The following is a 25267-nucleotide window of genomic DNA, read 5'->3' as shown; positions in this document are numbered from 1 at the left end:
TCAAAATTTTGTATCTTGAATTGGACCGACCGAATCAAAACAGACCGAATCGGACCGATCGAATCGAACCGGCCTTCTCCTTCTTTTCTTCCCTTCCCTTCCCCCGCGTGTCCCGTCCCTCCTCCTCTCTCTCCTGTTTTTTTTCTCCTCTCTCACCCCCAGGCCGCACCGCCACCTCCCCAGCTTCCCCATCTCGTCGGCGCACCGCCCCGATGCCTCCCCACCGCCGGCCAGCCTTCCAAGCGGCCGGAAACGACGCGGGAAGACCCACTTGCCCGCTCGCCGTTTCGACTTCCCGGTCGAAATCCGGCCACCGATTAAGCCAGGTCTTGTGTCAAACACCATTTACACCTCAAGAGCTTTCCATAGACACCAAGAACACCAAAATCCATCGAGCGGTTTGTCCAATTTTTATCCGGGAAGTTTTAGCCCATTTTGACTTTTGGTCTAGATTTCTCGCAAACCGTGAACCCCACGAGAAAACCGAGAGTACTAGAGCGCTCCACTCGTCGAGAGCTTCGCAGCAATATAAATTTCAAAATTTTCTAACACTGTTTTTCGGTGGGTCCCACGGAACTTCGTAGTGTTTTTCCTAGTATTAAATGAGCTTAGAAAATTCCGTAAAATTTATGTACTAACCCCCGTGTTGTGGGCTTCATGTAGGTATCTTCAATTCTCGGAAATTCGATAGTTGTCCGAATCTGTGAATTTTCGGCCAGACAGACCGGCTACCGAAAAAGTCTTGGAATCAGATCGAGATTTTGGCTACCCCACCGTTGTCAGACGTCCCGAGCACGTCCCCAGAGTCGGAATCGGCATAGGTAAACCTAAACCTTATTTTTTCGTAATTTTCTAGTGCTTAAATGGGATTAAAAATCTATAAAATATTCGTGGTAGCTCAGAAAATTATGATTCCTTTTGCAATAGCTTAGTAATATTGTTAAGGACCGCGGAGCAAAGTTTTAGAATTTTTAGAGCTTATTTGGGTAGTTTTTGCAAAAAGGATCAATTATAAGGACTAAACTGTAAATTTACATATTGTGATTGATGACTGTTTGGATGGGCCCAGGAGAGGCTGTATAGTGTGATTGAGTTGTGAGTGCATGATTTGTAAATATAGAAGTGCGTTTTGAGCCCTTTTGCAGGTTGGGTAGGTCTTACGTATAAGGGAGACTCTGCCGGATTTTCGGCACGACTTAAGACGTATTTGATCTTTTCTTGGTTTGTATTGAGTTAATTGTAATAAAATTGTCAGGTGAGCCAGGACAACCTTCTTCCTCCCCCCAGCCGCCACAGTGACTGCTGTCAAGTCTGTGAGTAAAATATTAATTTTAATTGTAATTTCGATATTATTATATGTTCAAGCATGCCCATGCATCACTTATATGTATATATCTATGTAGTTAAACTCTAGGCACGTTTTATGTTGCATTAACAACTGTTAAAGTGCCATAAATGTTGTTGTGGTAATTTGGAGCAGTGTGCGTGTGATGTGGTGTTGGCTATGGATAGGACGGGTAGACACGGCTTGAGATCTTCGCTGGGACCCGGTCATTCGGGGTAGACAAGGCTTGAGTTATTCGCTGGGATCTCGATTTGGTTTATTAAGTGGAAGTCCGAGCTGAATTCTTCGCTGGCACAGGTTGGAATAAGAGAGCTGTATAAGGGATCAACTCTCATATATGTATTGTTTGACATTATCAGGTGTGTGAGTGCTCTAAATTACCTTTTTGCTGTTATGATGTGAAAATATTGCTGATATTGCATTTCACTCTACATGGTGCATTAGCTTTAGATAGTTATAGAGATTATGGTTAAAATTGATATTTTACTCTCTGAGTCGAACGCTCACTCCTGTTCATTATTTTTCAGGCTACAGGAGAATTTTTGTTGTGGTTAACCTGCTTTTCTCCTTCGCAGGTTGTTTATTAATGTTTGTGTAATTCTATTAACTTTTAGAATTTCCGCATGTGTTATAAATATTTATTTGATTTTGGTCTGTAATATAATTATCATGTTAGACCTGTAAACTTATTATTATATGCATGTTTGATGGACTGGATGAGAGAGCTGAGCTCCCATTTATTTTTATGACATTTGAGTATGTGGAGGGTGAGCTGAGCTCCCCAGTTGATTATATATTGTGTTTACAGGTCGAGTGAGTCAAAAACTCCCCGTTGAAATGTCTATTTTATGGTCGAACTCTCCGGTTGAATTCTTGAAATTGGGCCCAATGGGCCTTAGAGTTGGGTTAAGGAATAGTTAGGCTTACTACGGGTATCGGGGGCTTTAGGCTAGCCCAGGTACTAGTGCCGGTCTGGCCCATAGGTTAGGTCGTGACATTTAATTTCTCATAAATTTAAGTATTGAATTCTCTTTTTTAATAGAAAATATATTTTTACTAATAGAAGCTTAATTGCCCAATTGGTCAAAACACATTCATTTGCTTGTTTCATTTAGCTTCAATCCTTTTGATTCATAACTCATCATTTGGCTTCACAACTTAGGTCGAGGTATAAGAATTAAGATTAAAAATCGATAATAGATGTGAACATATAAGAGGGGTGAACATATGGAGTAACTTAAATCATAAACATCAATACTTAATCATTAACTTAAAATTTAACGTTTATTGTGCTAAAAAAAGAGTTTATATACATGGAAAATGCATATATTATTTGTTTTAAAAATCTTGCTCCACATAGTTAATTATATACTTTTCACTAAGCAAGAAGCATGCAAAAAGTAATTTCTTAAGCACCAAGCTTGATTCATACAACGATGAACTACTTAAGCTATGATTCATAGGACATACAATAACAATATAATGAATAACGTAATAAAATAAATGACATAATATAATATAATGTAGGTTCGTTTGTTTCATGTTTTGAAATTATTTTCTTTATTTTCTATTATTTGAGATATTTAAAAAATAAATTAATAAAAAATATTTTTATAATTAAAAAAAAATTAAATTATCATTTAAAAAAATGACTCCTTTTATTAAACACATATCATTAGTTTAATATTACAATCAAACAATAAAAAAAAATTTATAAAAAATATTTTTTTATGAAATAATTTTTTCTACAAAATAAATGATACCATAATTGTCATTTTATTTTTATGCTTACTATTAAAATAAAATTTTAAGTAATAATAATAATTTTATTTTAATATTTAATTTATTTTTAAAATAAAAATAATTATAATAATCGGGTGATCAGATGATAGCAGAGCCGAAGCAATAAGTCAGATGCCTAGAGCAATTGAATAGTTATATTGTGATACATATTTTATGATATTATTAAATTAATTATAATTTTATTTTATCAATTTACTATTTCAAATTCTCATTTTATATATGAATATTTATTAATATTATTCTATTAATATATATAGAAAATTTTATTGAATAAATATAATTAAATTTCATATTAATTTAATTATTTTTATTCTCCAATTAGATAAGTTGATAAAATATTAAAAAAAAAGTTGTAAATATTTTATTTATTTATTTATTTATTTTATGGCTTTAGGATGCATCGGCCTATCTCAACCAACCAACCAACCAACCAACCGAAGTAACCATGCCACTCAAGGTCTCTTCTCTTCCCTCTCTCTCTGTTCCTCGCTACTCTCTTCCTCTTCTGTCTTTCCCTCGCTCCGCACCACTCTTCTCTCTGTCCCCTTCTCTCCAAAAATTCCCTTGCATCTCCAAAATCCAATGCGCCAGCACCAACAAACAACAAGACTCTCAGTCCCAAGCGACCTCGAGTTTCGACCCCAAAAGGGGAATCGCAGTTTACAAGCCCAAGTCCTATGAAGTGCTCGTCACTGATACTGCCAATTCTCTCTCTTACGCTCTACAGGATGGCAAAATCCGCTTGGAAATTGATTTCTCGTAACTTCCATTTCCTCTCACTTCTGAATTTTTGGCTTTCACTATTTTGATTCTTTCACGTTGTTAAGAGATACCCGTTTGGTTATCTGAGCTTGCAATTTTGTTAGTAGCGATAATCATCTTTTTATTTTACTCGACATTTTGACATGACTGAAAAATTATTGTGTTGAACTTGCAGTTCTCTAGCTTTGAGAATAAAAATGTGCTTGGCTCAAATTTTGTTTTGGGTATTAATTTGTAAAGTCAATTATTTGTACATATTCTGACCATTCTCTAAACTTTGGATGGCTTTTAACCTCTAAAAAATTATACCCTATAAGTTGTTACGAGAATTAACAAGAAAATGATTGGGTTTCTCTTCCTCATGTGCATAACTGTCGAAATGAGGGTAAAATTTATGTGTATCTAGTTGTTAATAGAATGACAAGAACCGTTGTAACTCTTGCTGTGTAATTTTGTATGTTAACTTGGTCCTTTCAAGTAACTGTAATAGTGTTCCCTCAAAAAAAGAAAAAGTATTTGTGATAGGGTAGTACATGCTCTCGCAAACTTTGTTTCTTCCCAAGATACCTTCCTATCGTGAATGGAGGTTTCCTCTGAAGATTAACGACCTTGTCTCTTTTAATATTTTTTATGCCAATTTGGCTGGTTAACGGAAATCACATCCTTTTGTTTGGAAAAGAAAGAAAACAAGAGTCCTCTTTTTTTATAATTCAACCTTTCAGCACATCTTTCCTTAGTGAAAGACTTCAGAATATTTGAAATTTTTTATTGGTTATACGGTAAAAAAAAAACCTTGTCACTTTGGCATGGTTGAAAAAGTACTAAGCCGTCACTAATATCGTGTTATTCTGAAGTATTTTGAAAATCAAAATTGAAGAACAAGATAGGAGTCATTGCTGACTTTCATTTGTGATAATGGTCATTCAAAGTATAAGATAGAATTGGGCCCATTCAAAAAAAGATAGAATTGAGTTTGAAAATCTTAATTGTGAATTGCATATAAAATAGGAATTGCTCTCTGTTTGCTTTCACAGAACAAAAGGGTTGGTGGGTGTGGGCTTAAGAAGTCTAGAGATTTGGCTAGGTGCACCATTCTTTGATTGGAAATGTCAAATGTCAAATCTCCTTGATATAGAACTAGGAAGTTATCGAAGGAACAAATTCCTATGGAAAAGAGAACTGCATCACTCCTACTACCATTCTCTAGTTAATTGTTTCATTTTTTAATGCCCTTTCAATGTGTACTCATTGTGTAATTTTGCCCTTTTGGTTGGGTGGGTGCAGCATTCTTATGCTTACTCATTCTGTATAATTTTCCCCTTTTGGTTTGCTTCTCTGGCCCTTGCCTAGCAACATTTCTTATTACAGGGCACTTCTCTTTGTTCTCAAGTTCATATTGTCGTTTCAATGATTTTGCATGCCGCCATCATTCACTATAATTACTTCTGTACTGGAATCTCTACATTATTTTGAAAAATCTTGAGTTGTTTGGCTCATCAGAACTATATTATATGATATTCCTTATCAAGCATGGTTACTGTGATTTTGCTCAACTTTGTCACGAAAGGTGGATTGGCGGGTGTCGTAGCAAAGACAAATAAAGAAGAACTAATAGATTTATAATTTCAAATTCCTAACTATGTGAAGGGATCTTCAAATGAGTTTATTGATGCCAGCATTCAACTTGCCTTGGCTGTTATCAGGAAGCTCCAACAAAAAAGGGAAACCAGAGCTTGCATAGTAAGATGTGACTTTCATATATTATCTTCTTTACTTCACATTAGAATGGGTTACCATAGCACATTTGGTTTCAGGTGTTTCCTGACAAGCCAGAAAAGCGTAGGGTTTCTCAACTTTTCAAAGCAGCTCTTGACTCGGTAACAGACTAAATCAAGGTTAATTTATCTTTGATCTGAGCCACTAGAGGTTGGGAGGGTGTGGTGGTTTGATAACTTTTCTAATTGATGGCCTTTGACTGTTTGTAGTACTTAGCTTCTCAATGTGACACTTTTAAACATGTGGTTGTCACTTGTAGGGATTTGTCAATGAATAGGGTTCACTAGTCAAGCTAACATCAGATGAAAGTAAAAAAACTATCTTTTTATAACAAGTATTCAAAATTAATTTTCAAGTACTATGGGGATTGGAATCTAAAACATGCTAAAAATTCAATTAGGACATCCTTTCTTCAGTTAAAATCTAATTTTTTTTTTTTTTAGTTCAGATTTTGAACTTTTTGATAAGTGAAGAGGAGAGAGGAATTAATGTACATTAACTCCTACATTTTTTTTTCAGATTGATGGCATAAGCATAGGTTTGCTTGATGATATCCCCAGTGATGCTGTCACCACATTTTTCAAGTCGATAAGAAACACCTTAGATTTTGATTTTGAAGATGATAATGAAGGTAGTTCTATAAAGTCAAAACTAACCGTAGGAATCTGTATCTGTGCTTTGTATTCTTCTGATTTTCATTTATTTGGTAATTAATTACTTCTTCACTTTTTACTTTGTATGAACCATGTTCTGATCTATCTCAATGAAGCATTCAAATGGAGATGCTTATTGGATCTATGTCTTTGAAAGAACAAATTAGTTTGCCCTTCGGAATTAGGTCAATTTACAGGGTCAATGGGTTTGGCATACATCTTAAGATGGATTGAAAGTCTAAATTGTTTTAAAAAATATAAAATAAAGTGGATTGTTAAAGTTCTTGAATGTCATCATTAAATAATTTATGGTAGAGAAGTATTCTCCACAGGCAAATTTTGTGGTTTAATTGGTGTTGATATTTGTGACTTTAGTTGCATGGTTCTTGAGTGACCATGAGAAATGAGTTTGACATGCTATGATGGTTGTTATTTTTATACCTTGAGTAGTCAATACATTCTTATGGTCTTCCATTGCAATTAGAGAAGAAAGAAAGAAAAGGCATTCACTTCTTTAAAATATCTGGGTGCAGTAATGAGAACAATAAATAGCTACTTTTGCCATGGTAGCAGCAGCATGAGTTATAGAAGTTTACAGACAGTTAAATATGATATCATTTTTAGCATTATGCATTTTCATGATTAGGGATAGAAGTGGCATTGTCAAGGAAAGATGATACTTTAGAATTTACATATTTAAGGTTCTTGCTTGTTTCTCAAAGTTTGTGGGTTATGTAGAGTGGAAATGCTTGCAAATATATGTTGCGTGGGTAACAAAACCCAACTTGATCAATAATTTGAAGTCTTGTCATTTCGTGGTATTTCATATTGTAAATACTCACCTTTTCTTTAATTTGTCTTACATCTCTTTTGCCCACAGTGATGGAAATCAAAACCTCCTAAAAGGATTCCTTCTTCCACCCCCCCCCCCCCCCCTTTTAGATTGAGTATGGTGCTCTGGTTGCCATTTTATTTTTTTATAATTTATTTTATTTTATTTCATTCATGTTAGAATTATGACTCAAAATCCTAATGGGATTTGGAAAAGGTTATTTGGCTTTTGTCCATTGAAGAGAGTGGCTTTCAGCTCATAGAGTGAGACTGTCGCTTATTGTAGAGAGGGGCCTTGCCAATTGCTGCGGATTTGGCTCTGCCCATTTATGAGGGGCTTTTGCTTATTGCAGTGAAGAGAGGCTTTGGCCTAAGGTGGAGAAAAGACATAAAATTTAAGAGGAAGGGATTCTTGTCCATTGGTGATAGTGCTTTTACCCATGTAGTTGAAGACACACTTTGTGGTGTAGTAGTTAAAAATAGTAAATATATTGAGTTATATCTAGAGGAGACTGAGAGGGACTAACTAATATATTTACTATGAGTAGTTGATACAGTGTGGGTTCTCTTGGGTGTAATTGGGTTGATGGGTTAATATAGATTTGAGCTTGTAATGATGATTTATTTATTTATTGATAGTGGAAGATGGCATGCCCGTGGATGTAGCCCTATGTTGAGAGGGTGAACCACATAAATATTGGTGTTTTATGTGTTTGCGCTTTATTTCTTTGCAATTTACATGCTTCCGCTGTGCACAATAATTCATTTTTCTCTCAAACCTCCTGGAAATAATAAAGAAAAAGAAAAGCTTTGAGCTTGAGCATTCTTTGTCATTTCTTCCACTTGCAGGTCGATGGCAGTCCAACGAGCCCCCATCCCTTTATGTATTTTTTAATTGTAGCACAGTGAACTTTCTGTTATAGAGAAGTATGTGGTAAGGGTTCTTTCCAAAAATTTTTACCAATTTTATATCCATTGATTTTGATCTTGATCCCAGCAGTATCTTCTACGTTAGCATATCTGCATTTTTCAGTACTTTTACTTCTTTGTTATTATTATTCCTTTTGTTTTTTCTATTCATTTATTACTTGATGAGCACATCAATTTTGGTCTCACAAACTCAAATCCTCTGTATTGGTTAGTTATAAACAAAATAAGTTCTGCTCATCCTTTCCATAATCACATAAGTCTAGATGATGTTTGAGCAGATGGATGTAATATGCATGAGGTGGTAGACTAATGGTTGCATTAGATAGTCTATGAGTTGAGATGATAAGGAACATTTGTTAAAGTATAAATTTGCAGGCAAACATATTTGCAGATCTTGGTTTCTAGCCTTAACTCAAAATTTCTAAAATTATTGGCTTTGACCTTTTTTTTCTAAATGCTGATCTGTATACTCTTGCTGCTACTGGTTATTCTATATCTTCATTATCATGTTTTAAATGTTAACTAAGTCTGTAAAACAAGTAACCGTTTTTCCTTGGTAACTGGGGCTCTTGATCCACATCCATGTCTACATCTATACACAAAGAAATCGATTAATATGAATGCATGGACATATTTATTTATTTCTAGGAATTGTGCTATTCATGTTTGCCTAGATACTGCCATTGTCACATCTTACCCCTCCGTAAGGCATAACATGATCCCGTAGAATACTTAATGAACTACCGAACTTCACCTACCGATAACTCATTAAGTACCCTACAAGGGATTTTAAAACAATTTTCTTACATTTTGGAAGTGGTGAGCATTTTGGTAGGAATTAAAAACCATTTATTCAAGTTTAAATACTAGTAAAAAAATTTTATCCATTTTAATTTTCCGCAAATTCTATAAAAATTTTGACAGAGTTTCCTCTGTATTTTGAGAAAACCATTCTTCAAATACCTGTAAAAAGCACTTCTAAAAGTTTTTCTCAACCACTACTTCGGTTTCACAATCAAACTCAATCAATTTCACAATCATTTCAATAAATTTTTCAAGTTCAAAATTTAATAGTCCCCAAGGTACAGTCAATCAATTTCATACATTCATATTTCTTCAAAGATAAACAATTTATGTATATATCATACAAAAATTTACATTAAGAAAATCCAAACTAAAGTTTATTACAAATTTTATACAGATTTTGTACAAGCTGCTCAAAACCCGTCTTCACATGTCCATACATTTCTGTGCATTACATACATCAAAATAAATATTTACGATCAGGGTATAAATTATACCCGATAGCTTCAAAGCAAAACGATCCTCAATCCTCAGCAGCTCAGTCTGCTGCTCCTCTAGTCTCTGTATCTGCGACAGCAATAGAAGCTATCGCTGAGTACTAGGACTCAGTGGTGCACAATATACTAAAATAATCTTTATTGAAAACTTAAAACACATTCATTCAAAAATTTGGCTAAACATGAAAATTAAATACAATCATGCATTGTGAGATTTTACATGTAAACCAAGTTCATTTCAAAGTATCAAAACACATTTCATAAAACCCACAGTTAGATCACGCCATTCGAAACAAATAGAATCTCAATAGCCAGAGGCTAAAGAGAAATCACATGAATCTCAATAGCCAGAGGCTAAAGAGAAATCATATCACAAGGCTAGCTAGCTCAAATATATGGATATCCATTCACATCCTCTTCTACTGGCACACCTCAACACTTCTCCAGAGAAGGAATCAAAATTCGAAACTAATTACCTCCACTAGTCGTGCTAGTGAGGTGTTCAAATATATGGTCATGACACTGTGGTTTCAAAACTTATCTTAACAATTTGCTAAACATTGTCATTTCAAATATACACAATAATTTTCAACAATTTAGATCAAACATCATAAGAATACCATAATCCAACATTTCATATTATTCAAAACGATATGCAAAAGATGATTATAAAAGTATATGTTGTGCACAAACCTCAAACGAGTCGTCCTTTAGCCTCGACTCGGTTCCTCGGGTTCCTTCCCGATATTCTTTTCAACTGAAACACACAATTTTACAATGTTTCAGTACTAGAACTTAAAATAAATCCAAAATAAACTTAACTTCACATTTAGCTAGCTCTAACGTGTTAAATTCGACGTTTTCAAAATTTTGTGTTTCGGGTTACTATTCACTGCACTATTCAAGTCAAATTATTGACTTTCTAAGGCTTAATAGGTTTGGGAACTCCAACTTCACCCACATACCACATTTTGGTCACCAAACTTGTTGGTTTTGGTCATTTGTTTAAAGCTTAGGTCATTTTGGCAAAATTGCCAATTTTCGGTTTTGGTTCTCCGAAGTTGCACTATTCCATTGGTCGATCTACTGTTGGAATTTAACAAAACTTCCTTCATAGAAAATGTTCCTTATTGTCTTAAGTGTATTCTCATTTTTGGATCACCTCAATCGGAGTTTTGTAGCTCAAGTTATGGCCAAAATAAGTTTACTGTTCACGTGCACTGTTCATACTGCAATTTAGGTGCTGGCAGATTTTTTTATCCAACTTTGGTCAGTAATTTGATCAAGTTAAGTTCATAATTTGGTCTCACTTTCTTCATATGAAATGTTCTACTATGTCTTATGTTTCCATCGGTTCAAGAATCGCCTAAATCCGAGTTTTCTAGAGAGAGTTATAGCCATCCAAACCTTACTGCTCAACTAAAAATCTGCAGAGTTGCAGGTACAGTAATTTAATTTTGCTCAATGATTTTGAAAGGGTTAATGGCATAATCTGGGGTGATGTTCTTCATGAAAGTTTTAGATCTATATGCCCTCTAACCCCTGGCCAAATTTCAGGTCAATTTGACCTGTTTAACTCAAGTTATGACCAAATGAACAGTTACTGTTCATTTGGTCAGTTTAGTGCAGTGGCAGCCTGCAATCAATCCACTTTGGTCAATTGTTTCACCAAGTTTTGGTCAGTTTTTGGCCATGGTTCCTTAATGAAAATTGTGCTCTTTTATGTCTATTTTCATCTCCAATTGGTGGCATATCCATTAGGCTTGTAAAATTTGAGTTTTGGTCCTTCAAAGTGGGTTTGGTCATGCTGCCAGCAGCATGACCATTGACCTACGAATTTGGTTTAATTTCCTACCATTCCCACACAATTCATTTGGTCATAATTGACCACTATTTCACTTCACAATAGGTCAAACATGCCATTTATGCATTTCTCCAAATCTTGGTTCACAAACCCTAGCATTGAAACCCTAACTCACTCATTCAATCACAATTGGTGCATTTCCATCTTAACACCATACTAATGTAAGTTTATTAACATCTTTAATTCCCTTTAAACACATCAAACCATACCAATCATACTCCCATCAACCAAGCCAAAATTTCAGTTTAGTCCTTCTCCCATGATTTTATTTCATTTCAAGTTTATTTACAAGCTCTTGATGCCACACTAACACTAATTAAACAATAAAAATTGAAGTTTATAGTACTATACCTTGAGCAGAATTTTCTTCCTCCTTTTCTTCAAATTTTTCTTCTTTCTTTTCCTTGAATCTTCTTTCTTAGTTGCCCAAACAAGGTCTACTTATGGTAGGACAATTTTGTATGGTTGGATTTTAGTTTTTCAAGCTCAAAAATGAGCTTTCATGGTGGTTTTGTGAGGGAGAGAAGAGAGTGACGTTTTTGAGAAGATGAAGATGACTTTTTGTTAATTTTTTTCTTTTCTTAATTTATTTTAGTTGATGGAAGACCAAAAAATCCCATTTAATAAATAACTTAATTAATTTCTTATTGACATCATTCATGATGTCATCATCTTTAACTTTTCTATCTTCTTCTTCTTTTTTTTTTCTTTTTTTTTCTATTAGTTCTTTAATTTAATTCTCGATTCTGAAATTTTCTTTTATCCGATTTTATTTGTGATTAGGTCGAGTCAGCTCTCGGGATCAATTGACCAAATTGTCCCTCGCCGGTTCATCCCGGTTTGCAAATAATCCAATATTTCTTCCGGCTCCCTGACCTAATTATTTGACTGGCTTAACAGTTCTTTTTCGTGATTTTCTCTTTTCCACTGTGTTCATAAGGGTCCTAAGGACCGCAGCGTCACTTTTTACGGTTTGAAATTTGAGTTTAAAATGACTTCGCAGTCGTTCCCGAGGAGGTCACTCATCGCTGTGACTCTCGGCTCGTTTAACCTCTTATGTTCTGTTTTTCTTATTTATAGTTAACTAATTAAACATTACTAATTATTTATGTTTATGACTTCTCAAGTTGTCTTAGGTGTGGCCCTAATCCCATTAATTGTCCGGACCGACACCGGTCACCGGAACAGTGAAATATACCAGGCTATACCAATAGGGGTGTTACAGCCATAGTGCCATTCAATAACATTATGTGCTTGAAAATGATAGAAGTCTGGACTCCAGAAACAGAGAATAGGTTTAGGTTGAGCATTTTAACAAGTTTAGATCTCCTTTAAAACATTTAATATTTAATCAACATTTGGATGTCTTTCATCATTAATTACAACATTTTCTCTCAGAATTGTTAGTCTTAGTCCAATTATTCTGAAAGTCTCTATAAAATCTTGAAGTTATCAATGTTTTAATTTGATCAATAACTCCAGAAATAATATGATAACATCATAAGTCACAGATTTTGTCATATATAGGTGGCAGTTATCTCTGCATGCATCCAACAAGTTGTAAATGATTTTTCACCTAATTTGACTGATTGGAATATGCAGGAAAAATTTGCCTCTTCAACCCCAACGCTGTTGTTCAATCTTGAACTGGACACATTGCGGTATGGTTTCTTCCTGGCCTAAGTTTGTGTTACACCTAATTCATTATTTATGAAGCTAGTCTTTTCAGTAATAAAAACTGCTTCCTTTTTCAGTGCTGACTGGGAGTTTCTGGGATTCCCAACCAAAGATTTGCACTTTCGATTTCTCTCTCAATTCATCCCAGTATTTTATATTCGAATCAGAGAGTACTCAAAGGTTTCTCTTTTTTCATTTATCTTAGATCTCTTCTCTGTAATTTGTTTTCTGAATTGAGGTCTTCAGTAACTGCTTGTTCTTAATTATGTAAGACAGTAGCAGTACCACCTTTTGTCGTCAATTACAGCGGAGCATTGTTTCGTCAATACCCTGGTATGAAATTATTTTCTTAGAGTTGAGTTGGTTTTGTTAATTGAATAAACAGTTTATTTGGTTCTTCTGGGGTTGGAATTTGCCTTTAGTGTTAATAGTTACTAGATTCGCTCAAACCCTTGGGAACTGCGATTTGGGTCGTGCGTTCCAAATCACAAGTTGTTTGTGTATGCAATCTGGGTCTCCAAAATAGAGGTTCCAACAAGAATGAAATGAAGAAAGGAAGGAAGAGAGAAAGATAGTGTAGAAAGAGATAATTCTCATTGATTTCAATTAATCTGTACATGGGTATATATATATACAATTGATTCCTATAATTGTGTTCTACTAATTAGGAAGAAATCCTAAATGAGAAATCCTAAATAGGAATACAGAATACAGAATATACAGAGAAATAATATAGTGATTGACTTTCCATAACATAGTGATTGACTTTCCATAACACTCCCCCTCAAGTTGGAGCATAGATGTTAATCATGCCCAACTTGTTACAAATGTAGTCAATCCTAGCTCCATTCAGAGCTTTTGTGAAAATATCTCCTAACTGCTCTCCAGTGTTGATGTGTCCTGTTGAGATGATCTGTTGTTGATTCTTTTCACGAATAAAGTGACAATCAATCTCAATATGTTTGGTCCGCTCATGGAACACCGGATTAGAAGCAATATGAAGAGCAGCTTGATTATCACACCACAATTTCGCAGGCAGGGAGGTCTTAAAACCTGTCTCATCTAGTAATTGAAGTATCCACATTACCTCACATACTGATTGTGCCATGGCTCTGTATTTGGATTTAGCACTAGATCGAGAAACTACACTTTGCTTCTTGCTTCTCCAAGACACCAAATTTCCTCCAATAAAAACGCAATATCCAGTAGTTGACCTCCTGTCAACCTTAGATCCAGCCCAGTCGGCATCTGAAAAACATTCAACATTCAAATGCCCATGATTACCATATAGCAAACCTCTTCCTGGAGCGCCCTTCAGATAACACAAGATTTGTTCCAAGGCTTCCCAATGAGCAACAGTTGGGGAAGACATAAACTGACTTACCACACTAACGGCATAAGCAATGTCAGGACGAGTGACTGTAAGGTAGTTCAATTTTCCTACCAATCTCCTGTATCTCTTTGGATCTTCAAACAACTCACTATCCCCTGCTAACAGTTGTAAAGTTGGAGTCATTGGTGCGCTACAAGACTTAGCACCTAATTTTCCTGTCTCTGTCAATAGATCGAGGACATATTTTCTTTGAGACAAGAAAATACCCTTCTTACTTCTCATAACTTCGATACCCAAGAAATACTTTAACAATCCCAAATCTTTGGTCTGAAACTGAGTTTGGAGGAAGGTTTTAAGAGATGAAATACCTGCAGAGTCACTCCCAGTGATGACAATGTCATCTACATAGACTACCAAGAGAATTAGACCAGCCTCAGATTGCCTATAAAATACTGAGTGATCACACTTACTCTTTTGCATACCAAATTCCTGTACTGCTTCACTGAATCTCCCAAACCATGCCCTAGGACTTTCTTTCAAGCCATAAAGAGACTTACGAAGCCTACAAACTTTACCCAACTCCCCCTGAGCAACAAACCCAGGTGGTTGCTCCATATACACCTCCTCCTGAAGATCACCATGAAGGAAAGCATTCTTGATATCCAATTGATGCGGAGGCCAATCATATGTAGCTGCTAAAGAGATAAACAAGCGAATAGAAGTAAGTTTAGCTACAGGAGAAAAAGTATCAGAGTAATCAACCCCATATGTCTGAGCATATCCTTTTGCTACAAGGCGTGCTTTTAACATAGCCACAGAACCATCGTGATTTACCTCATCAGAATACCCATTTGTAACCAATAGCTTTCTTATCAGTGGGCAAAGGCAATAGTTCCCATGTACCATTAGCATCTAAAGCCTCCATTTCCTCTTTCATAGCATCACACCAGCCAGGATGAGACAATGCCTCATTAACAGTATTAGGGATAGGAACAGAGTCTAAAGAAGTAACAAAACACCGAGAACAAGAAGACAATTGATTATAAGAAACAAAAGAAGAGATAGGGTAAGTACATGAACGTTTACCTTTACGAAGAGCAATGTGTAAGTCTAGATCAGAATGATGATCAATATGAGGTACAAGATCTCCCAACGAAGTAGCTGGTGGAGGATCTGAGTCAGGAATCTCCAATCTCCTGGAATAAATATGAACAATGGGAGGTTGAGTAGGTCTAGAGACAGAAGAAACAGGCTGTGGGAGAGGACTAGACATTGGTTGGACAGTATATATTAAGAGATCATCCTCCTCCCTCTGACTCTCATACACAGATGATGGAGGAAAAAATGGAGTGAACTCAAAAAATGTGACATCTGCAGAAACAAGATAACAATTAAGAGTAGGAGAGAAACAACGATACCCTTTTTGGAGCCGGGAGTACCCAAGGAAGACACATTTGAGAGATTTTGGATCCAATTTAGTAACCTGTGGATGAACATCACGCACAAAACAGGTACAACAAAAAATACAGGGTTCAATAGGGAACAAAGATTTTGTAGGAAACAAAGTAGTGTAAGGAATATCCCCATTAAGGACAGAAGACGGCATACGATTGATCAAAAAATATGCCGTAGAAACTGCATCTGCCCAAAAGTGTTTAGGTACTTTCATCTGAAAAAGAAGAGCACGAGTTACCTCAAGAAGATGACGATTTTTTCTTTCGGCCACGCCATTTTGGGATGGGGTATCCACACAGGAAGACTGATGAAGAATGCCATTTTGTATCATATAAGGCTGAAATTGTGCTGAAAAGTATTCTTTGGCATTGTCACTTCTTAATATGCACACAGAAATATTAAATTGAGTTTTGATTTCATTACAAAAGGCACAAAAAATAGAAAATAACTCAGAACGATTTTTCATTAAATATAACCAGGTAACACGAGAGTAATCATCAACAAAAGTAACAAAATAACGAAATCCAGTTTTAGATGTAACAGAACAAGGACCCCAAACATCAGAATGAACTAACTCAAAAGGGGATGAAGCCCGTTTATTGACTCTAGACAGAGAAGGCAAACGATGATGTTTTGCAAACTGACACGACTCACATTCTAGTACTGATAAAGACTGAAATTGAGGACACAGCTTCTTCATGGTAGACAAAGAAGGATGACCCAATCTACAATGAGCTTCAAGAGGTGTTAAGGTACTGGAGCAAACAAGCGATCGCGGTGCATGATTTTCCAGAATGTAGAGACTACCTGACTCGCGTCCTCTACCAATAATACGCCGTCGTAAGATCTGAAACAAACAACAGTCGGGAAAAAGGAAAGCAGAACAATTTAAGGTACGAGTAAGTTTACTAAGAAAGTAGATTAAAGAGAATTTTGGTAGACACAAAAGCAGAAGACAAAGAAATTGTGAAGTCGGGTTCGCGATTCAGAACCCATGACACAAGAAGTAGAACCATCGGCTAAAGTAACTTGAGGAAGTGAGATTAGATTGAAAATCGGATAGAAGACTAGAATTACTCGTCATGTGATCCGCATGCTTTTGAATCAATAACCCATTTGGATGAAGAAGACACAAGGCATGTAGTGGATTTACACGACTCAATGATCGCGATGTGAGGAACGATAGGCTTTAGAGATGCACGATCTTTGGGAAAATTGTGCAAAATCCTCTGCAGATACCAAAATAGTTTTCTCGGAGGAAGATCTTTGTAGAATTTTCTGCTGCCATATTTGCCATCTGTGATCGCTGATTTTTCCTCTGAAGTTGCGGACAATTATATTTTGTATGGTCAGGCTCATGGCAATAATAATAAATGACTCTTCTTGAGTCATGATTAAAACAAGCCACTCCATTACGCTGATTACTTCTGTTGCCTGAAAATCCTCCTCTACTACCTCTTCTATTACCCTCTTGTAAACTTGGATTAAGTCTAATAAGAGCACTCTTTGGCGGTGTGAAGATTGAGTACTCTCATGCAGAAGGACCCGTGTGAACGTTTCATGCAAAGAGGAAATTTGAGCTGGAAAGAATCGAGATTTAGCGATCTCATACTCTGAAGGAAGGCAAGAAAACTTATAATGACCAGTTGCTCCGTTGGGCTCTTTGAACTTTCACATCAGGACTAAAAGGCAACAATACATTAAGTTCCTCATATACCCGTTTAAAATCCATAAAATAAGCCGTGAGAGACTTATCCTCTTTCTCAGCACGGTAGAATGCCTTACAAACATCATAAATACGGGAGATATTCCCTTTACCAGAATACAGAAAATCTAAGCAATCCATCAATTCCTTAACAAATTCACAATGATTAATTAAACTAATTACCTCACTATGAATCGAGTTCCGAAGCTGCAAAAACAACCGAGCATCCTCCCTTAACCAAGTTTGTCGTGTATCATCAGTGGGTGGATCTTTAGTAAGGTGATCATCCTTATCAATGCTATGCAAATAGACCCTAACAGTCTTACTCCACTCCAGGTAATTCGAACCATTAAGTTTGTGTTCCGTGATCTTAGTCATCACCGGAATCACATCAGAAATAACATTCTTATTGTCTGCTATTTGTTGAGACAAAGAAAACTAACCGAAACGCTAATCCAAAGTGCTTATAGCAGCAAAATAACTTAAAATCACAAATCAAGCAAATACCGAAATAGGATCTGAGAGCCAAACCTCAGAAGTCCTTTAATAGTATACTGGATCAGGCAACAGCACACAGTGGTGGAATGAGGGGGTTGAGGCAAAGCCGGCGATGTTGATCGGGGTTGAAACGGCCCTGAGCTGGGTAGTGAGAACAAATAGTTACCCTAGATTGATGACCTGCTCTGATACCATGTAGAAAAAGATAATTCTCATTGATTTTAATTAATCTGTACATGGGTATATATATATACAATTGATTCCTATAATTGTGTTCTACTAATTAGGAAGAAATCCTAAATAAGAAATCCTAAATAGGAATACAGAATACAGAATATACAGAGAAATAATATAGTGATTGACTTTCCATAACATAGTGATTGACTTTTCATAACAAATAGAAAGAAGAAGGAAGGAAGACAGAAAGATAGAAAGAAGAAAGATCAAAATGCATGCTCATGTGTACAGCAACAGGCACAGGAAGAAAAAGAAGATAAGTCGTAGAAATGAAATAGAAGAAGAAGAAAGAAGGAAGTACGTTTTGAAAGATTAAAAAGTGGGGTAGCTAGACAGACTTATCAGTGGGTTGGGTGAGTTACGTGACAGTGTAATCTTGGTCTTGGGAGTGCAAATGAATGATTTCTCTTGGGAGAAAATTAAAATTGTTTAGAAAATATAATCATTATTAACTATTAATTATATTTTTAATTATTTAAAATCATATTATTTTAATATAATAATAATAATTAAATAACTTCCTTAAAAAAATTAAATAACTTTGAATTTTATAAAAAAATGTATATTATACTAAAAAATTATCATATTAAATTAATATTTTAAATTTATAAATATATTATGTTAAAATTAAAAAATAAATTATTTATTAAATAAATATAATTTGCGTACCTCAAATTAAATTGACGTATCAATTAAATGAATCACAAATCGAATTAGCGTATTAATTAAGGCTACTCCTGCGAATCCTGTATTTTATTTAGTGGCGTACAACACACCCGTACTATGACTCGGGAGTACCACATTCTAGGTAACTATGAATTGAGTGATATTGATCGCCTACAATTTCATTTTATAGATGGTGAATATGATTGAGATAACAATAAAACAAAGATGCAACTAAGTCAATCATTATACTGGGCAATTGATTGCTGATGATAGTGGGCTTTTTTTTATTATTTTTTTTTTTAAAAGAAAGGTCCATAGCTGAAACTTGGTGTAGACATCTTGGAATTAGGCATAAGGTGTCCTGGCCTAACTGTTTTGCATGCCAACTTATGTTCAAGTTGGTGAATACCCTTATTGTTTAGATCAGGCACAATAAGTTAATGATTAATGAATACTAATCTTGAATACATAGTTATAAATTGTTTCTTTTAGATGCACATACACATTCTGCACATGAGAGTTGAATCCATTTTTGCTTACCGTTTGAAAGTAAATATATTTTCAGCATGTATTTTCTGCACCAGAACAGATCTCCCCAAAAGTTATTCAAATATTTATTACCTCAGTTAATTCTGAAAAAAGTAAAAGGTATCCTATTTATATAGCCCATGTAGTGGCATTATGATATGGATTCAAAATTGCAGGTAGGCTATAATGGACCTGGGCCACTGAGAGTATATTCTAGAAGGAAGATCAAAGAAAATGCTAAAGGAATGGCTGTTGAGCTAGACGATTCTGGAAGAAACTAAAGGCTGAGCTGGAGGTCGTTACAAGAGGAGGAATGCATGTGCGAGAAGGGAATATAAGGAGAATAATGTTAAAGAAAAAGGGGGGAAAAAAAAATACTGTATTACAAGGGTATTTCGGCTTGTAGCTGGGCCAAAGATTCTTAAACGTCTCTTTGGTGTTACTGATTCTCGTTATTGTATTAATGCAAGAGAGTAGTAAGATATCAGTGATCAGTGCTTGTATTGCTGATTGAATTCTTAAATTAGTAATACATATTCATTTCCTTCTTTATCCATTTTTCTGTTTCTTTAATTTCCTAACTCTATCAATTTGGTCCGACCTGCCGGATCCCAAAACAGTGTGAATGCCAAACACTCGGATGGATTCTAGAGTAGACGCGATAGAGAGGAGTTTAGGTGCATTGGAAGAAGGGTTGGTAAGAATGGCAGGAGAACGGGAGCAGAATGAGAGAAAGGTAAGTGGAGTTATGGAGGAGATGGCTCAGACAAGGAAACGTTTAGAGAAGCTAGACGTATTGGAAAGCATGATAGCACAGTTGCTAAAGGGAAAAATTAATGAAACAGAATCAGAGGGGATAGCAGCCTTCCCATTGCAATATGCACATCCAGGACAAACATCTAGCCAGCGCAACCAGGTCCCTTTGGTAGTCACAGACGATTCACAAGTTACTGCCAAAAAAGTGGAGCTACCTAATTTCGATGGACAAGATCCTGTGGGGTGGTTGGCTCGAGCTGACCAATATTTCTCAGCTCATCGAACCAGCGTGGAGACGAAAGTTCCTTTGGCTCTGGTCTGTATGGTAGGTGCTGCATTACATTGGGTACGTTGGTTGAAACAAAGATCACCAAATATGACTTGGGAACAATTATCAGTGGAATTGTTGCAAAGGTTTGGGGGAGATGCTTTTGCTAGCCCTTATGAAAGGTTGGCAGCTGTTCGCCAAGATGGGTCAGTAGATGATTTTATTGATGAATTTGTGGCAAGAGCGGCACAAGTTCCTGGAATTACAGACCAGTTTTATATTGGGTTTTTCTTGAACGGATTGAAGGCAGAAATACGAGTAAGGATTCGATCCCAGGATACCGGAGACATTTTTCGGTTGATGACTCTGGCTCGAGAAGTTGAAAGAGAGCTCTTGCACACTGGAATGACGAAGATTGAGAAATCACCAGATGCAGGAGAACGATGGAGCTTTGGTTCTGGGCCAAGTTATAAAGCTGGAGGCATGGGCTTTTCTAAGCAAGTCCAACAACAATTTAAGGCTCAGACTGACTGGGTAGGGGCAAATAAAGAGAAAGTTCAGTCTAGGGTTGGAAATATTGCACAGAAAGAAATTCAAAGATTGCCAGCTCCACCATTAACGCAAAACAAGAGTCAGCAGCAATTCTCCAACAAAAGTAGAGGAACTCGTCATCTTTCCCACCAGGAGTTTGAAGAGTTACGAACGAAGGGACTGTGCTATCGTTGCAAGCAGCCGTATCATCCTATGCATGTATGCCCAAAGAAGACGTTACGAGTAATTATTGTTGGAGATGACGAGGAAACATCGGAAGAAGGCGAACCAGAGGGCGGGGAAACTAATCAGAGTCCTATGGTAATCACAGAGGCGGATGAGGGCCAACTCACTCAATTGGAACTGCCGTTGTTTTCGGTAGGTGGAATTTCTCGACCGAAGACGATGAAAATTCGAGGAAGGCTGAAGGGGCACGAATTGACAGTGATGGTAGATAGTGGGGCGAGCCACAATTTCATCGCAAATAATCTGGTGACTCAGTTAGGATTACCTGTTCAATCCACTCCCATTTTTGGAGTAAAACTGGGCGATGGTCATCGGTCTGAATCACGCGGTATGTGTACTAATTTGATTGTGGAATTCGGATCTTTCAATATTCAAACTGATTGTTATTTATTTCCTTTGGGGGGTGTGGATATGATTTTGGGAATTGCATGGCTTGAGACACTGGGTGACGTGAAGGTTAATTGGGCAAAAATGACAATGTCCTTCAATCATAATGGATCAATAGTATCGTTGATAGGGGATTCTTCATTAACTAGAGCTTTGGCTTCTGTGTCTTCTATTGAAAAATTAGATGATGTTGAATATTATACATTGCTCTGGGAAGCTTCACCAGAGATGAGACTCACTCTTACAGATGCCAATTTAGAAAGGGAAAAACAGGATCAGCTACGGGTCCTACTAGAACAGTTTCAACCAGTGTTTAATGACAATTTTGGTTTGCCTCCAAATAGGCCAACAGACCATCGAATTCCGTTATTGCCGGATATCGCTCCAATTAGTGTGCGTCCTTATCGCTATGCTCATGGACAAAAAGATGAAATTGAGAAATTGGTTGCTGAGATGTTATCTGCAGGAATTATCCAACCTAGTTCGAGTCCTTTTTCAAGTCCCGTATTATTAGTGAGAAAGAAAGATGGTAGTTGGAGGTTTTGTGTGGACTACAGGGCTCTAAACAAGGTTACTGTGCCTGATAAATACCCAATTCCAGTCATACAGGAGATGTTGGATGAGTTACATGGAGCTATGTATTTTTCAAAGGTTGATCTTCGTGCTGGGTATCATCAAATTCGGGTACACAAGGCTGATGTTCCTAAGACTGCGTTCCGCACTCATTCGGGGCATTACGAATTTTTAGTCATGCCATTCGGCCTGACTAATGCCCCTGCCACCTTCCAAGCCACCATGAATGACTTATTTCGACCATACTTGCGACGATTTGTATTGGTTTTCTTTGATGACATCTTGGTTTATAGTCATTCTTGGAAGAGCCATTTGGATCATGTGAGATTAATTCTTCAGTTATTGCAATCACACCAGTTTGTGGCTAATCAAAAGAAAAGTGTTTTCGGTAGACAACAAGTGGAATATTTAGGGCACATCATTTCTAAACAAGGTGTGGCAATGGATCCAAATAAAATTGCTAGCGTGCTCAATTGGCCTATACCAAAAACCTTAAAAGGAGTACGGGGTTTCTTAGGCCTAACTGGTTATTACCGCCGCTTTGTGAAGAATTATGGGAAAATTGCTCAACCTTTGACCCAATTGTTACGGAAAGAGCAAGCTATTCAATTTCAATGGACACCGTTGGCACAAAAAGCTTTTGAGAAACTCAAGCAGGCAATGACTACTTCACCTGTTTTGGCTATGCCGAATTTCAACAAACCTTTTGTAATAGAATGTGATTCATCCGGAAGGGGCCTTGGAGCCGTGCTAATGCAAGACAGCAGGCCAATTGCTTATTTTAGCAAAGCATTGTCAGTCCATTCTCTTGGCAAGTCTACTTATGAAAAAGAAATGATGGCATTGGTGCTCGCAGTTCTTCACTGGCGACCATATTTGATGGGGAGAAAATTTGTTGTTCACACAGATCAGAAAAGTTTGAGGCACTTATTACAACAACCAATTACAACTCCAGCTCAACAACAGTGGGTGGCAAAATTGTTGGGATATGATTTTGAAATCAAGTATAAGCCCGGCAATACCAATAAAGCTGCAGATGCTCTCTCTCGTTGTGAGGAGGAATTTGAATGCCAACCTGTTACTATTCAGAATTGGGTAGACATGGACCAAGTGGACAAGGAGGTGAGCCAAGATCCTGAGTTAAAAAAATTGATAACTGAATTGCAGCAAGACCCGCGCTCTCATCCTCAATACCAACTTATTCAGAATCGGCTATTCTATAAGGGTCGAATGGTAATCTCAGCTACCTCTCCTCTTATTTCTAAGTTATTATTAGAATTTCATACATCTCCAGTTGGAGGACATTCTGGAGCGTACCGTACCTATAGACGAATTGCTGCATCTCTTTACTGGAAAGGAATGATGAGAACAATTCAAGATTTTGTGGCGCAGTGTATTGTTTGTCAGCAACATAAGTATCAAACCACTAGTCCAGCGGGTTTACTACAGCCTCTTGCAATCCCGAAGGCAATTTGGGAAGACATTTCTATGGACTTCATCACAGGTTTACCTCGGTCTTATGGTATTGATTGCATCTTGGTGGTAGTGGATCGACTCTCAAAATATGGCCATTTCCTACCTTTAAGACATCCGTTTACAGCAAAAGAAGTAGCAACTGCTTTTACAAAGGAAATAGTTCGACTACATGGCATGCCTCAATCAATAGTGAGTGATCGGGATCCAATTTTTCTAAGTAATTTCTGGCGTGAACTATTTAAATCACAAGGAACATTTTTGAGGATGAGCACTGCCTATCATCCAGAAATGGACGGGCAAACCGAAGTATTAAATCGGTGCCTTGAGACCTATTTGAGGTGTTTCTCTTCAGAACAGCCTAAGCAGTGGAGTAATTGGTTAGCTTGGGCAGAATATTGGTATAATACAAGCCATCACACTGCTATAGGCATGTCACCTTTTGAAGCAGTTTATGGTAGACCACCGCCAAATTTACTCAAGTTCTTGCCTGGTGAAACGAAGGTGGAAGCAGTGGCACAGACCTTGATGGACAGGGACGAAATATTGCGTCAACTTCACTACAATTTGGCAAGAGCCCAGCAGAGAATGGTAACAGCTGCCAATAAGCATCGAAGGGATGTTGAATTTCAGGTTGGGGAAGCAGTATTTTTAAAGTTCCGACCACACAAATCTATCTCTTTACAATCGAGAGTTATTCCAAAGTTAGCAGCTCGTTATTTCGGGCCTTTCCAAATACTGGAACGTGTGGGACCTGTTGCCTATAAATTGCTCTTACCGGTGGAAGCCAGAATTCATCCGGTCTTCCATGTTTCTCAACTCAAACGTGTGATAGGCAATCATCCAGTTGTTACTGAACTTCCAAAGGAAATGGTGGTAACTGCAAATATGGTAGAGCCAGAAAAAGTGCTGAACTGGCGCAGGATTACAGTTGATCATCATCCGGTCATTCAAATTCTGATTCAATGGAAAGGGAAGCCTGTGGAAGAAGCAACTTGGATGAATTTAGTAGATATCCAGAACCAGTTTCCTTCCTTCAACCTTGAGGACAAGGTTGGTCTTTCAGAGGATGGCAATGATATGGATTCAAAATTGCAGGTAGGCTATAATGGACCTGGGCCACTGAGAGTATATTCTAGAAGGAAGATCAAAGAAAATGCTAAAGGTATGGCTGTTGAGCTAGACGATTCTGGAAGAAACTAAAGGCTGAGCTGGAGGTTGTTACAAGAGGAGAAATGCATGTGCGAGAAGGAGAATATAAGGAGAGAATAATGTGAAAGAAAGGGGGGGAAAAAAATACTGTATTACAAGGGTATTTCGGCTTGTAGCTGGGCCAAAGATTCTTAAACGTCTCTTTGGTGTTACTGATTCTTGTTATTGTATTAATGCAAGAGAGTAGTAAGATATGAGTGATCAGTGCTTGTATTGCTGATTGAATTCTTGAATTAGTAATACATATTCAATTCCTTCTTTATCCATTTTTCTGTTTCTTTAATTTCCTAACTCTATCACATTAACTAAAGCTTTTCTGGATCCATGCTTTTAATGGTGAGGCAATCAACAGATGCTTCTAGGATGCCGAGGTTTGAATTAGTTACAAATTAGATGATGTTTTTAAACAAGCATCATTTTATATTCTATTTACAACATATTGATATGATCTTTTTTT

At 36.7% G+C, this 25267-nt stretch overlaps 1 pseudogene; it reads left to right on the top strand.

The window, feature by feature from the left end:
* The first annotated feature begins 212 nt into the window (after positions 1-212).
* LOC110644852 (protein LPA3-like) overlaps positions 213-25267 on the top strand; it is a 27638-nt pseudogene continuing 2583 nt past the window's right edge.

This window comes from Hevea brasiliensis, chromosome 6 (assembly GCF_030052815.1).
Source record: "Hevea brasiliensis isolate MT/VB/25A 57/8 chromosome 6, ASM3005281v1, whole genome shotgun sequence".
In the NCBI taxonomy this organism is placed as follows: Eukaryota; Viridiplantae; Streptophyta; class Magnoliopsida; order Malpighiales; family Euphorbiaceae; genus Hevea; species Hevea brasiliensis.
The sequence above is the reverse complement of the archived record's forward strand: the minus strand, read 5'-3'. Positions and strand labels throughout refer to the sequence as shown.